Raw genomic sequence first — 12,894 nt, 5'->3', positions numbered from 1 at the left:
TCTTAAAACCTTGGATTGTCTGCACATTAACACCTGAAGCTGGTTTTAAGTGCTTGTTATGCAGCTCAAAGGTATGTTAGTCCACTGCAGGATTATTTCTGATCTGTGTTACCCAGGCCATGTTACACTAAGGAGTAGCCACACACTTTAGTGTAAACACCCCAGCCCACGCTGCCCCCTCCTCCATCCTCCTCAGCTCCTTAGCTTTTTGCTCACTGCCCTGCCACTCTTCTCTCCCATTTACTTGCGGCTACCAGCACTCTGTCCCAGGGAGCAGGCAGGGAAGGGTTAAACTGCCTGCCCAGCTGCAGCCACCACTGCTACTCCCTGGGTCAGAAGAGCAGCAGCTCGAGCTGGGCAGGCAGCCTAACCCTTCCCTCCCTGCTCCCCTAGGACATAGCATCGGCAGCCACAAGTAAGTAAATGCCCTGGGAGTGGGGGGAGGCAGGAGGCAGTGGGGGACCCCCAAGTTGTCACAAAACTTTCAGATGATTAAAGCAACAGTTGTGTGCTAAGCTCCTCCAGCTCTCTGCTGCCCAGATGTAACCAGCTCTGCTGGCTGAGAAGTGTGGGAGAATTGCACTGTGAAACTGGATTGTAACCAGTCTGTGGGAAATCAATTCTGGGTCAGGAAGTCCACAGTTGGAGCTGTTGTTTTTGAGATGCACAGAGCAATTAAAGTGTTTCCTCCTGCAGAGGGTTGCCTTGTAAGCAACATGGAGGAAACAGAAGGGGTTCAGGTGATAACATTCCCAAATTAGGGTGTGGGGGGGAATATACAGATTGGCCTCATATTGAGATTTTGACTCATTGGCACCTAACCTTTGAGCACATCAGAGCTTGTCAAATATATTACTGTTGGCTGGTCTGAGAAGGAGCATGATACTCACCTCTTCAGGCTTACATGCCTAATCAAGAAGCTGCAAGCAGAAGCATTGTCTTTCAACTTTCCCATGTTGGAGGTACTGAAATGCCAATCATCATACTAGGGTACCCAACCTACTTTTTGTTCCCTTGGCTCATTGAGCCATGCACTGACAAGACAGACTAGGGTCACCATATTTCCAGGTCTAAAAAAGAGGACACCTGTCACATGGGGGTGGGGGATGGGGGGGGATATGATAGTGTGGGGGCAGTGACATGACGATGCCCTGCCCCTGCTCATTCTGTTGCCCTTCACTGCCAAGAGGTAGCCCCCACCAGCCTTGCTGCTACCCCTCATTTCCGACCCACTTACCCCAGTCCTGCCAGTGCCCCTCACCCCCAACCTGCAGTACCCTGCCCCTCTTGGCTATGATGGTGCCTCTCACTCCCGATCATCAGCCCCTTCCCTGTCCCTGTTGGTGCCCCTCACTCCCAACCCACAGCCCCCTGACACTGCCAGTGACCTGCATACAGGTAAAAATAATTGTGATATTGTTCATCTGAAGGATGCCATAACAGTGATCTCTGAGTTGTGCCAGGCCTTTCTTTTAAAGGCAACCTCCCCTGACTGGGGATGTGGCTTGTGATCATGTGTCTCCTTATGAAGGCAGCAAGGTGTTTCTGAGCACTCAGAATAAATTGCAGTGTGCAACAATAAAGGTTATGTTTGAGGTAACAAAAATCAGTGATGCAGTGCTTCAATGCAGTGAGAACAGAAAGACCAAACACATGCTCTGACAACCAAACAGACAAAATCAAACAGCCTGAGTGGGAAAAAGTCATTGAATTACCACCATTCACACTAGGAGAGGCAAAGTCCTGAGGAAAGAAGCTAAGTTATTGCAAGGCACTTAATGCATGGCCTAAAGGCTTGTATACAGGATGCCATAGTTTCCTGAGGACAGTGGCATTATCTATCTATTGTGTGGCAAAGTAGGTTTCTCAGAGAAGGTATTTTCTGCTGTGTGAAATCAGTGAGGGGAATGATGCATTGAACCTGATGGTTAACTATTTTCAGCAGCATCTCCATCTGTTGCTTCAGTAGTTTCATAATGTCCTTGTGCATTGCTTTATCCTCATACCTCTCTTTTAACAATATTGTCTTTCTAGTCCAGATCTTGGAGTGTCCTCTTGATCCACTACTTTCCAATCACAGTCCTGTGTTTCAGCAGCTCTATGAATATGCCTTTCCTAAAACATCTCTTTTGCCTCCTCATCAGTGTCAAACCTACCCCTTTTGCTGAGGGCATACCTGGAAATGATGTTCTGGCTGAAGGCATTGATGAGACAGACAGGAAGGTTTACAGTAGCACCTAAAAGGGAAATTGTAAAAACTCCTTAGATTTTTTTTGCTTGGCAGCTGTGATGGGCAGAATGTCTAGGATGAGCTTGCTATGTTGAATGGAGCAATAATATTCCTCTATGTTAAAGGGAGGAAACCAGGGAAGAGGCCTGACAGGGTAAAGCTGTATGGGCCAGGAAATAAAAGATTGCAAAAAATCATTGCAGGCTATAGTGGTTTTGGCTGCTGTCTCACTAATGAGGATGAGCAGTTCCCAGAGAAAGCAATGTTGCAGGTGGCCAGACAATGCCTCAGCTACTTCACAGTCCTCATGTTAGCAGTGATGGGGCCTATAATTGTTAGCACAGCAGCACATAAATGTGTCCCACTGTGGTGGAAAAAACAAATTGGGAACCTGAAGAAAAGGCTCAGGCAGGTCCTGGGATAGCACATTCTGGAGTCTGTCCTGGAGGATCACAGGACATCTGTGTGCAGATGAACAAGATTCTCCCCAAGGATGCAAGGCCAGGCAAGCAGCAGAGCTTAACTTGTCAGAAACAAACTGGAGCCCCAGAGAAGAGTAACTTGCCCTTCCTTTCCTCGTATACTTCATCGGGGCACAAACAAAGCCCCAGGATACGGGTGGTTCACAACTCACAATGTTTATATGTCCTTTCCAGGGGAAAAAAAAGAAAAGCAGCTACCTGTCTGAAACAGGGTGGTAAACCCTGCTCAGGAAACTACAGACACAGTCAGAGGCAACACGTAGCGGGGCACGTACCCCCAGAGAGCAGGACTGACCCTGCCCCTTCGCTCCCCAGCTGGAGCCCAGACCCCTTCCTGGTTTAAGTTAAATCAGAATCCTCCAGCATCCTAGATGTTTTGCAACTCTTGCCGGGGCTCTGCCCTCTGCTCCAGCCCAGCAGGGCTGGCCCCTCCCCTCTGCTCCCTGGCTGCAGCTTCAGCCAAGACTGCAGGTACCACAGCATCTTCCTGGCTTCCTTTTGCTCCCCACCTTCCTTCACCACTCCCTGCTTCAGCAGGGATTCCCCCTCCCCTCTGCCTTACACAGACACCTCTCAGCATTAGCTAGCATACCACATGCTGACTACATCCATGCTGTGGGAGATGGGACAAAGGACAGTGGCTTAGGGCTCTTTGGAGCTAAGCAACAGATAGCTGGTAATGTCCCTCCATTCCTTCCTTGGAAAAAGTTGGTTAAGAAGAGCTTGAACTAATGAGCGAGGCTTTTGTTTTCTTAATGGGCTGATAAACACTAGTTAGGGGTGACAAACACTACATTATCAACTCCCTGCTGGGCTGGTGTAGAGGGGAACCCCTCCCTAATCAGAGAGTCCTGCTGGGGCCTGCCCATGCTCCCCCCCAGCTCAGCACTGTGGAAGGAAAGGGATGGCTGCTCTCGTGCCCGCTGGCTTCTAGCCTGAGCCACCGTAGGCATGTGCCTGCATTTCTTCAGTCCAGAGGGGATGTCTTCACAGTTACAAACTGGTTCAGCCTAGCCAGTTTAGATTAACCTGCAAAGATTGAATCAAACAAGCTCAGGTTTTTTGAGTGTCTTTCACTAGCTTAAAACTCTATTTTAACCACGCAGAGGGACTCTGCTAAATAAGCCATCACTGACAATGCAGCATTCCTTTGCTTCAGCACCAGTGGAAAAGCATGCTGGGTTGTGAAGGGGCCTGCTGGGGAAGGATAAGCACACTGAAAAAGAAAGAAAAACTGCAGTCATGCCAGAGCTGCCTTCCGAGTTCTCAATGCACCTTGGACAGGACATGGCTTTAGTTGTCCCATGCTGCAAACAGCAGCTAATTGTCTCAGGCAGGTTGGTGCCTTTGTATCTTATTCCTCCTTGTCTTCATCCTCTTCCTGTGGAGCTTGAAGTTTCCCTCCTAAGCATAAATCTCTGTAGCAGCTCCAGATACTCTGTTCCACAGGGTTCTTCTCTGATACATCTCAAGACTGAGATCCCTGTCCTTGGCCCAGCATTGCTTCTCCCCAGCACTGTTTCTCATCCTTGCTGGCCTGCATGCCCTTCCCTATCTGCTCATAAAAGCCCATGGTTACTCTGAAGCTTGAACTCTATCTCTTCCCACAAGCTGATGAAATCCAGTACTTCCCTCTTGCTCCGGTCAGGAGCTTGGAGTTTTCATATACAATCCCCTCTGTGGTAAGCCAAGTCAGCCTGCTTGCACATATGGGCTGGCAGAAAACAGGCTTTAGTAGAACAAAGCAGGATTAGAGGGGTGTGCAAGGAGACTTCTGATCCTCTTGACTTCTGCCAAAAATGTTCAGAATTGTGGCCAGTGGGATTGCTGCTAGAAGAATTCTACAGCTAACAGGAATGAAACCACATCAACACTGGTTTTATATTAGCAACCATATGGGTAAAACAGGTTTGGAATTCTGTTGCTTTTTTATGGATGGATAGATAGATAGATAGATAGATAGATAGATAGATAGATAGATAGATAGATAGATAGATAGATACAGCTAGAGACCTTTGGAAAAGACTCCATACCAAAGCCTCTGATCCAGTAACAAATGTTTCTGATTTACAAATTATATTCGAAGATTTCTCTAACCAAGACTGAATCGCATCCTTGTCCTGGTTTAAAAAAATGTCAATGACTAACAAAATAAGGGCATATCTGTTCTAAATGTATCATTGTCTGCATAATAATATTTTGGTTGAAAATATTTTGTCCATGTTTTCCACAACTATAGTTGTGCATCACAGGTAAAAAAAAGTTAGGTGTTTCTATAAATCCATTTCCCCACACAAAGCATCTTAAAGCTTTACATGAGCCAGATGTTTCAGTGAGCCTTAGGGCTATATTTGCCAAACACTTGCTATATATTTACTTAGTGTTTTATATATTTGTACATTCCAGTTAACTACTAATAGCACTACATCTGCCTAGCACTTCTGTAGATCCTTTTCATCTCGGGCACTTTACATATTTTAACTAATGTAATCCTCCTAATCCCTCTTAATTAATCACTTCATTGCTTGTTACTTCTGTAGGGGAGGAGAGGGTTAGTGATGTTAAGGATGTAACTGAAGGGAACAATGGCTGACACAGCATTAACTCTACCTCTTATTATCATAAACTTCATCTGTCTGCATTTTAAAACACTCTTAGGCTGCTCTGGAAACGGGCATTTTTTTTTAAGTGAGAGCACTTTACAGAAAAGGAATTAAAAAAAAAAAATCCTTACTGCCTGTAAAACAACAAGAGTCTCAAGGAATAGCAATGTGGCGTTTGCTTGGGGGGCCAGTGAGCCAGCCTTCACTGCTGCAGGTGGAGAGCAAAGGAGCAGGGCCAGTCCTGCTCTCTGGAGCAGACAGCACAGTCCAGTCCAGGGCCACAAAGCAGGTTGGGATGCGGGGGGGACTATGATTTCACTTGAACCAGGAAGGGATCTGGGACAGAAGTTTCATAAACCCATTTGACCTAAATCAGTTTCAGCTGATACTACATTCAACTGGGTTATCCTGAACCAGTTTCAGCCATTTTGAAACTGGTTTATGTGCACTGAACTTCTGTTCTGTTACAGATTTTAACTAGTTCCTGATTACTTAAACCGGTTTATGGGTAACTTCTGTCCCTAGCCAGAAGGTTTGTAGACTAGTTGTGGGCTCGGTGCCTTAAAATCCTGATTAAAGTTTGATCAAAGGCAACATATTGCCACAAAAAATTTCAACATGTTAGGATTTTATGACAGAACAGTTTCCTTAGGAAGTTCTTAACAAGTTCCATTGACTCTATGCTTCCATTTGTTCTCAGGTATGACATACGCGTTGCATGGAAATCCAGGCTACTAAGGACCTGGTCCACTATTGAACTCTTGGTTTCCAGATGACTTCTTCTAAAATTCAGCAGAAGAGAAAGTAATATGCAGTTGCATTCAGTAGTCTCATATACAGTACATCTTTTGTTATCCAAACCCCCTGGAAAGGGCCTGCTGAAGAGCAGTCTGGATAGCTGAAACCCTTGGGGTAGGTGAAACAGTTACCAGTTAGTATATTGAACTTCTGAGCAGAGATTCAGTACTGCATTCAGTAAAGATTAAAAACAGAAGAGTGCACATTACTGACTGTTTCAAAGTACAGTACTCTTTTCAAACCTAAGGGCAGAGCAATGTTGTATTAAATCAAGCTTAAAAAGAGAACTGTTTGTTATGTAATACCAACAGTTACAAGTTACTAAAAAAAGTTGCCATTCAGAAAACTGAGGGGTTAAATAATATGAGGTTTGACAAACCAACAGTTACAAATAACTATATAAATGATCCTTATGTAGGTATGTGTATATTACACATAAAAATACAAGTAAAATGTGTGTGTTTATATTTCACACAAAAGTTACGTTAAAAAGACATTACTAAAAAAAAAAATCAAGCACTGAAAAATTTGGATATGCCAGAAATGGCCTATGCAACCTTAATTTTCATAGGGTTTCACCACTTTTTCAGGAGACAATAAAAGGCACATCCTTGATGCAGGGGCAGCCCTCTAACAAATGTCACGTTATGAGGCTGGGATCTAGACAATACTAGAGGTATGCAAAGAACCGGACATCGGAATATTTTAAAATGAAGAAAGTATATTCTCCCCTTCCTCGTTCTTGTAACAACTAAACCATTTTGGACAAACATTTCTCCTTCCTACAATTCTTCCTAAACAAACATCCAGAAAATTCCAAGCCAGACAGTTATAGTTTGGAAAAGTTACAAGCAAATGAAAAGAAGTTCTTATAATTTTATAATAGAAAGTGTAAAGCAGACTGCATAACAGGCACTGCAACAAGCCCTGCTGGATCTTCTATAACACACCCTCCTGAGCCCAGTCCAAAACTCAATCACATTATGGCCAAGTCACACAATTCTGGTGGTGCGGTGACTCTTTAAAGTGGTTGTAATTTGAAGTGTAAAATGCTTGCCTGAATGAAAACAAGAACCATATCCTATAGTCCCCCACCTGTCTCTGTTTGTGTGGTGGCACTCAGATTCACAGAGGTCTGAGAGCAATAGCACGTGCAAGAATGCCATACCCCGGTGCTACATACACTGCCCGGACAGTTTGATCTTTTTTGTTGGAATATGCTGCCTCTAATTTTTTCCCCTCACTTACATTTAGCTGCCTTCTTGGTCATAGTGCTACTCTTCCTTCCAGGGTGAACTGTTGACAAGTACCTCAGAAATGCTACACCTGATGACAAACCATTTTGAGCTTCCTGCTTTCCTGTTGTGTGCTGTTTCCCAGAAGTGTAACAAGACGGCTCCATGCCCTGAGCAGTGGTGGCACGGCCAGCTACCGCTATTTTTTCATCCCCCTCAAAGATGAACCAGGACTAATACCTCAGTCATCCCCCTCATTTATGCTGCTGCTGTTTCCCCCCATTTTGAAATGCTTCTTTTGTAGTTTGTTCTATGGGGATGATGGGTACTATATGCTTAACTATTTTAATGATCTGCATTTGTTGACTAAGAAAAAAGAGAAATTCCCAAACTAAGTTACCCAGCAGGCTCCAGCTCCAATAAAATGAGATCTTGTTCTCTTTCAGATGTGAGAACAAGTTGTAGCCGGTTCCAGTCAACAATAATTGAACACAGGGGCAGGGCTTATTTGAAGTTTAATCCATGAGAATCATAGTTACAGTGTTGGTTCCAGTATGCTGGTATTGTATTTGTCCTCAAAGTGACCCTGCAGGGTTCATATCCCATGTCTCACTCTCAATGCAGGCAGCTCCCTGAGGATGGACACTCCCTAATCTACCTTCAGGAGCCTAGAAAGATTCAATAATAGACAGAAGATTTATTTACAAGCTACTGTGATGCTGCAGTGTTACATTTCTGTGCTACATGGTTCAAAAGGTCTCTCCGAACACCAGGTGATAAGGCAGGAATTAGAATGATGTAATTTAAGTCATTTATTTTTAAAAAATCTAACAGGAAGGAAACTGTTCTTTTGGGGCCAAATTACTAGGTCTTTGAAGTAAATTCCTTTATTGGAACCACATTTTCACCCTGCTACGACAACGTCCATTGTTTGTAAAAGTCTCTTAGAAAGTATTTTCAGATTCAGGATGTGCAACTGAGTTAATATTCTGGTTTATAGGGGACCTGTTATTTTTCAGCTGCATGAATACATCACTAGACTTTTAGACTTCTTTTTCAGGAAGAGAAATGCTTCATTTTGTCAACAGATTGTGATATATTCACATTTCTCCTTTGGTTTTCATTCCTTGTAAGCATATACAAAGAATTCACCCACTAGCATCTTCACTGTCAGATAACAGCTCTTCAGCAATCTAAGGATGGAAACAGATGTTACCTTTTATCACCTTTGTGCTGCCATAAAAGCTTTTATGGCAACACAAAGTGAAAGCAAATAAACATATATACCCTTTGCTGTGCCACAAATTGGTCATGGCAAAAGATTGTAATAACTTGTGTCACTTTATTGCAGCAGAAGGGTAGTTGTTTTATGTCAGGAGAGCATGGGCAGCCAGGACCTTTCCTCACTCTCCAGCCATCCCAGGTAGATGCTCTTGGGGCCTGAGGGCCTTGGTCCTCCATGCCATAGGAATTCCCTGCACCGCCTGGCTTCCCCGCTTCCAGAGACGCGCCCTTGGGATCTCTGGACACTGGGAAAGTCGGGGTTCTCCACTTCCAGAGACATGCTCCAACCAGGCAGTAATTTTATCACAGAAATCTAAATACAAAACCATCACCTGGGAGGTGATACATGCCGTAGTAAAGAATCTGGTGTTTTCTTTTCTTTTGTTGCGTAGCTGTTGCATGGCTTATACCTGCTGTAGTGAATTTAATATCTGTGCTAAATTTTGATCAGTTATTCTGGTGAAAACTCGGTCTTTTATTGTTGAATATTTTACCATTAAGAAGAGTGGACTTTCATACTTATGTATTGTAGTTTGCCAATATTTCTGGTAGAGAAGTTGATATATGAAAGTTCAGTTTCAGTGACATCATGTCTTCCCATTCACATAGCAGCACTACCAAAGCACTTTACAGCTATATTGGAGTCACCTGGCTTTTTCCAACTGTGGTAGAATTAAGTAAAATCCTCACACATACTTAGTGGGTTGAGTTTGGTGATAATGCTGTGCATCACCTGACAAAGGCATCTAATGGAAGATATTTCCATATGGTGACACTCATTTTATCTAAGGGTACAGGGATTACCCACTCTATCCATCTCTTCTGTTACTACATGGCATCTTCAACATTCATCTAAGGATACTATAAGGCAAAATAAAAATGATTGGAAGGGACTGGAGACAGTTTAGTGGATAGAGCATTAGACTGGAGCAAGAGAAACCTACAAATCAGAATTCCTATGCCACCGGAGATGAGCTGCTTAATCAACTGTCTGTCAAAAGTGAATAATACATCCTTGTCTCACAGGGGAGTTGCGAGGCTAATTCAGTCATGACCGTGAGGTGTTGAGATATTGCTATAAAGAACACTACATAGCTAAGACTAGTTTGTTTACATGTGCTCATCTGTGAACTAATTAGAATGTATTGGAGCAGACTTGATTAACCAAATCTGTTCTGCGTTCTAATTACAATGCTCCAGGGTTGCCTCACTGTCATGTGTATTAAGCCCCCATGAGTTTAAAATGGCTGAGGGGATGCTTTATCTAAATAGCATCGAATGAGCTTTAGATAAAGCATCCTGCAGCCATTTAAAAATGTGCAGGGGCTTAATACACACGATGGTGAGCAGTTTTAATTAGAGTGGCTGTCCAGCAACTGGTTTAATTAAAATGCCTCCCCACTCCTATCCCTGAGCATGTGTGTAGACAGCCCCAGGAGATCTCAAACAAGCCTATACTGCACATGCTCCCTGATATTACCTGAGCTCCAAGTTTAAAACTTTGTACGTTTACACTATATGGCAGTCACAGGGGTGTGGCTGCAGTGTAGACATGCCCTAGGATTCAATAATTCACACTAGAATATTGGCTCTTTACTTATGGCATCTATGAAAATCTCTCTCTTATAGCATAGAACAAAGCAGAAGAATAACTCTAATCATAAAAGGAGATAAAGTACTGAAGAAAAATTCAAGAGAATCATGTCTTCAACCTAAGCAAAAACATCTGAAAAATACCTTGAACACATTAAAATAAATGGATTACTTGAGCAAACAGACTGCTGTGGTACTTGCTCCATTCAGCTTCACTGCAATGAAGCTGATGGGTAGGAAAGATATAGAAAACAATTAGCCATATGTATTGTCTGCTCTGAAACTGGCTGTATCTAACAGAAGTTAACAAGCATATTTTCAAACACAGGAGACTACTAACTATGAACATTTATCTTTTTAAAATATTATATAAAAATACTATTACTTTCTGCATGGATAACTGTAGGTTAAAGATGAAAGGCTGTGCTGCAGAGGGAGCATAGTGTTCCAGCCCCTGATGAGGAGGTAGGGTAGGCAGCTTTCAGTCTCGTAGCAATAATAGGAAATATTGGAAGGCCCTACAGTAATGCAAAAGCCCCTGTCTTTGTCTTACATCACTGGTGTGAAACTTTTATCATTTGTTTGAATGATGTATTTGAATTGCTTCCATTGCTACTATTTGCTGTCTCCACAGGAGTCAACAGCATGGTTCCCATGGTGCTGTGTACTTTCTTAAAAGACACTGCACACATACAGTACCACATGTTTCTGGGGTTGCTATGGTAATGAAAGTACTTGTCTTCTACAAAACTGTAGAGTGAAAAATAGGGACATAAAGCATGAGGCTAAGCCACAGGAGTGTGAATAATGAGGGGGTCAGCTTATTTCTGAAGATGTATTTGGCTTGGTTTTTCTCCTCTTTAAAGATATACAGGCATTTGTGAACTCATTTTTTCATTAGATTTTGCTTTTTTTTTTTTACTTTAAACATACATGGGACCATCACCTGGTATTGGGGAAATATGCCCAAAACCAAAACTGGGTAGTATAGAGAGGGCTTTTGCTAGTTTTTGCGAAGTTTTGCACATTCAGTTTTTGCTGAAAGTGAAAAATGAAATTAGTAACAGTAGTAGGCAATCATCAATCCTTCTATCATGGTATATGTGTGAGAGGTCACCAAGACCTTTGATACATACACCTAGGCAGGAGTATGGAAGAGTAAAGGTTGCCCAGATCTTTCATCCCCCTTTAGACCACTGAGACAGACTGAGTCTGGATGTTTGATGCCTCTGTGGCTGTAGTTATATGCACATCTAGGAATTAAACCCTGGTTTCCCACATGGCAGACAAGGAATCTATCACTCATCCACAACAGAAAGTAAATCAGTATTATACCAGAGCCAATATAACATGGTATTTTCCATTATATTATAGTGTTCAGTTTATTGAATATTTACCCCATGTGACTACCTGCCACTGCCCCCTTCTCCAGACATGATGCAGGTCTCTCAGTCCTTGTATAGAGTTCTTTTACTTCCAGTTTCCCCGTCTTACTCAACTGCTACCCCTGGATGCCCTGTCAGTGGAGAAGATGACTTGCTGCCTGGCTGTAGTGCTTCTCACTGCTGGGACCTCTCCTGCTACAAGGTTCTTATAGTACTTCTTCCCATCTGCAATGTGTGCAGGGGCCAGTAAGGTTTTTGCAGCCAGGAGCTGCTTTATCAGAGCTTAGCTTCTAACCCAGCTTGCACAACCACTTCTGGAGTAGGAGCCATGGTTACTGCTTCTCCCTGCCTGGCAGTGCTGCTGCCACTCTTCCCTGTCACTTGGCTGCTGTACAGGTGAAACTCCCCTGTCAAAATGCCACTGATACCCCCTGGATCTGAGCTGCATTCAGCCTGCAGGCCTTAGATTGCTGAGGGGATCTAATTGGGCAATAGCAGGTGAATTCTTTGTTTATGCTTACAAGGAATGAAAACCAAAGGTGAAATAACTGTGGGCAACTTCTCCTGGCCATAAGGAAAAAAAGAGAACATGGAGTAAATATGAATATGAATGATTTACTAGGGCATCTTCTGGGCTCTCCACCAAAGGATACTATATCCACCTGTAACTTTATTCATATATCTACATTGTATTTATTAGTCAATCATGGAATCATATATTTCTGTATTATACTAAGGAGTATTATAGTTACCCCTTACTCAAGATTCCCAATTCTTTTTATGTTTTCAAATATGTCTCTGTTACAAGCTGATCCAGAAGGGATTCTCCTCTGGCTGGAAGGGTCTGTACCTTCTGGAACATAAATTGCTTTAGAGTTAATGTTGGAAACCATTAAATATTGTCTTTTCATTGTATTTATCAATCAATCATAGAAGTCTCCTGGTTGAATTCCATTATCTAAGTGAAGTTCATAGGCCGGTCTGTGAAAAGTGCTTTGTAAATTCCCTTTGAGGGGCCAGGATCAAGAGATTGGAGAGAGAGTGGTTTTCTTGTGAGAAACATGTCCCCACAGCTAGTTGGGTATTCTTATCTGTAATACATTTCTGGTGTGCATTCATTCTGGTGCGCAGTTGTTGTTTGGTTTCTCTTCTTTCCATCAGAGCATTTGATGCACTGGATGAGATATATAACATTTCTGGAGGTGCAAGTGTAAGATCCAGGAATGGTGATGGTTCTCTTGTGGGGTGTAGTAACTGTGGGGGTACTGGAGATACGTTGGCAGG

The 12,894-nt window shown here is 43.0% G+C and overlaps 1 long non-coding RNA gene across 1 annotated transcript; it reads left to right on the top strand.

Annotated features, from left to right (window-relative positions):
* Nucleotides 1-327: 327 nt before the first annotated feature.
* On the top strand, nt 328-12,537 carry LOC109285274 (uncharacterized). The gene is made up of 3 exons (XR_002092965.2): nt 328-415; nt 6,016-6,227; nt 7,404-12,537. It is a non-coding gene; the product is annotated as an uncharacterized LOC109285274 (long non-coding RNA).
* Nucleotides 12,538-12,894: the final 357 nt, after the last annotated feature.

Source organism: Alligator mississippiensis, chromosome 3, assembly GCF_030867095.1.
Source record: "Alligator mississippiensis isolate rAllMis1 chromosome 3, rAllMis1, whole genome shotgun sequence".
Taxonomy (NCBI): domain Eukaryota; kingdom Metazoa; phylum Chordata; order Crocodylia; family Alligatoridae; genus Alligator; species Alligator mississippiensis.
This window is presented reverse-complemented; position numbering and strand designations above follow the sequence as displayed.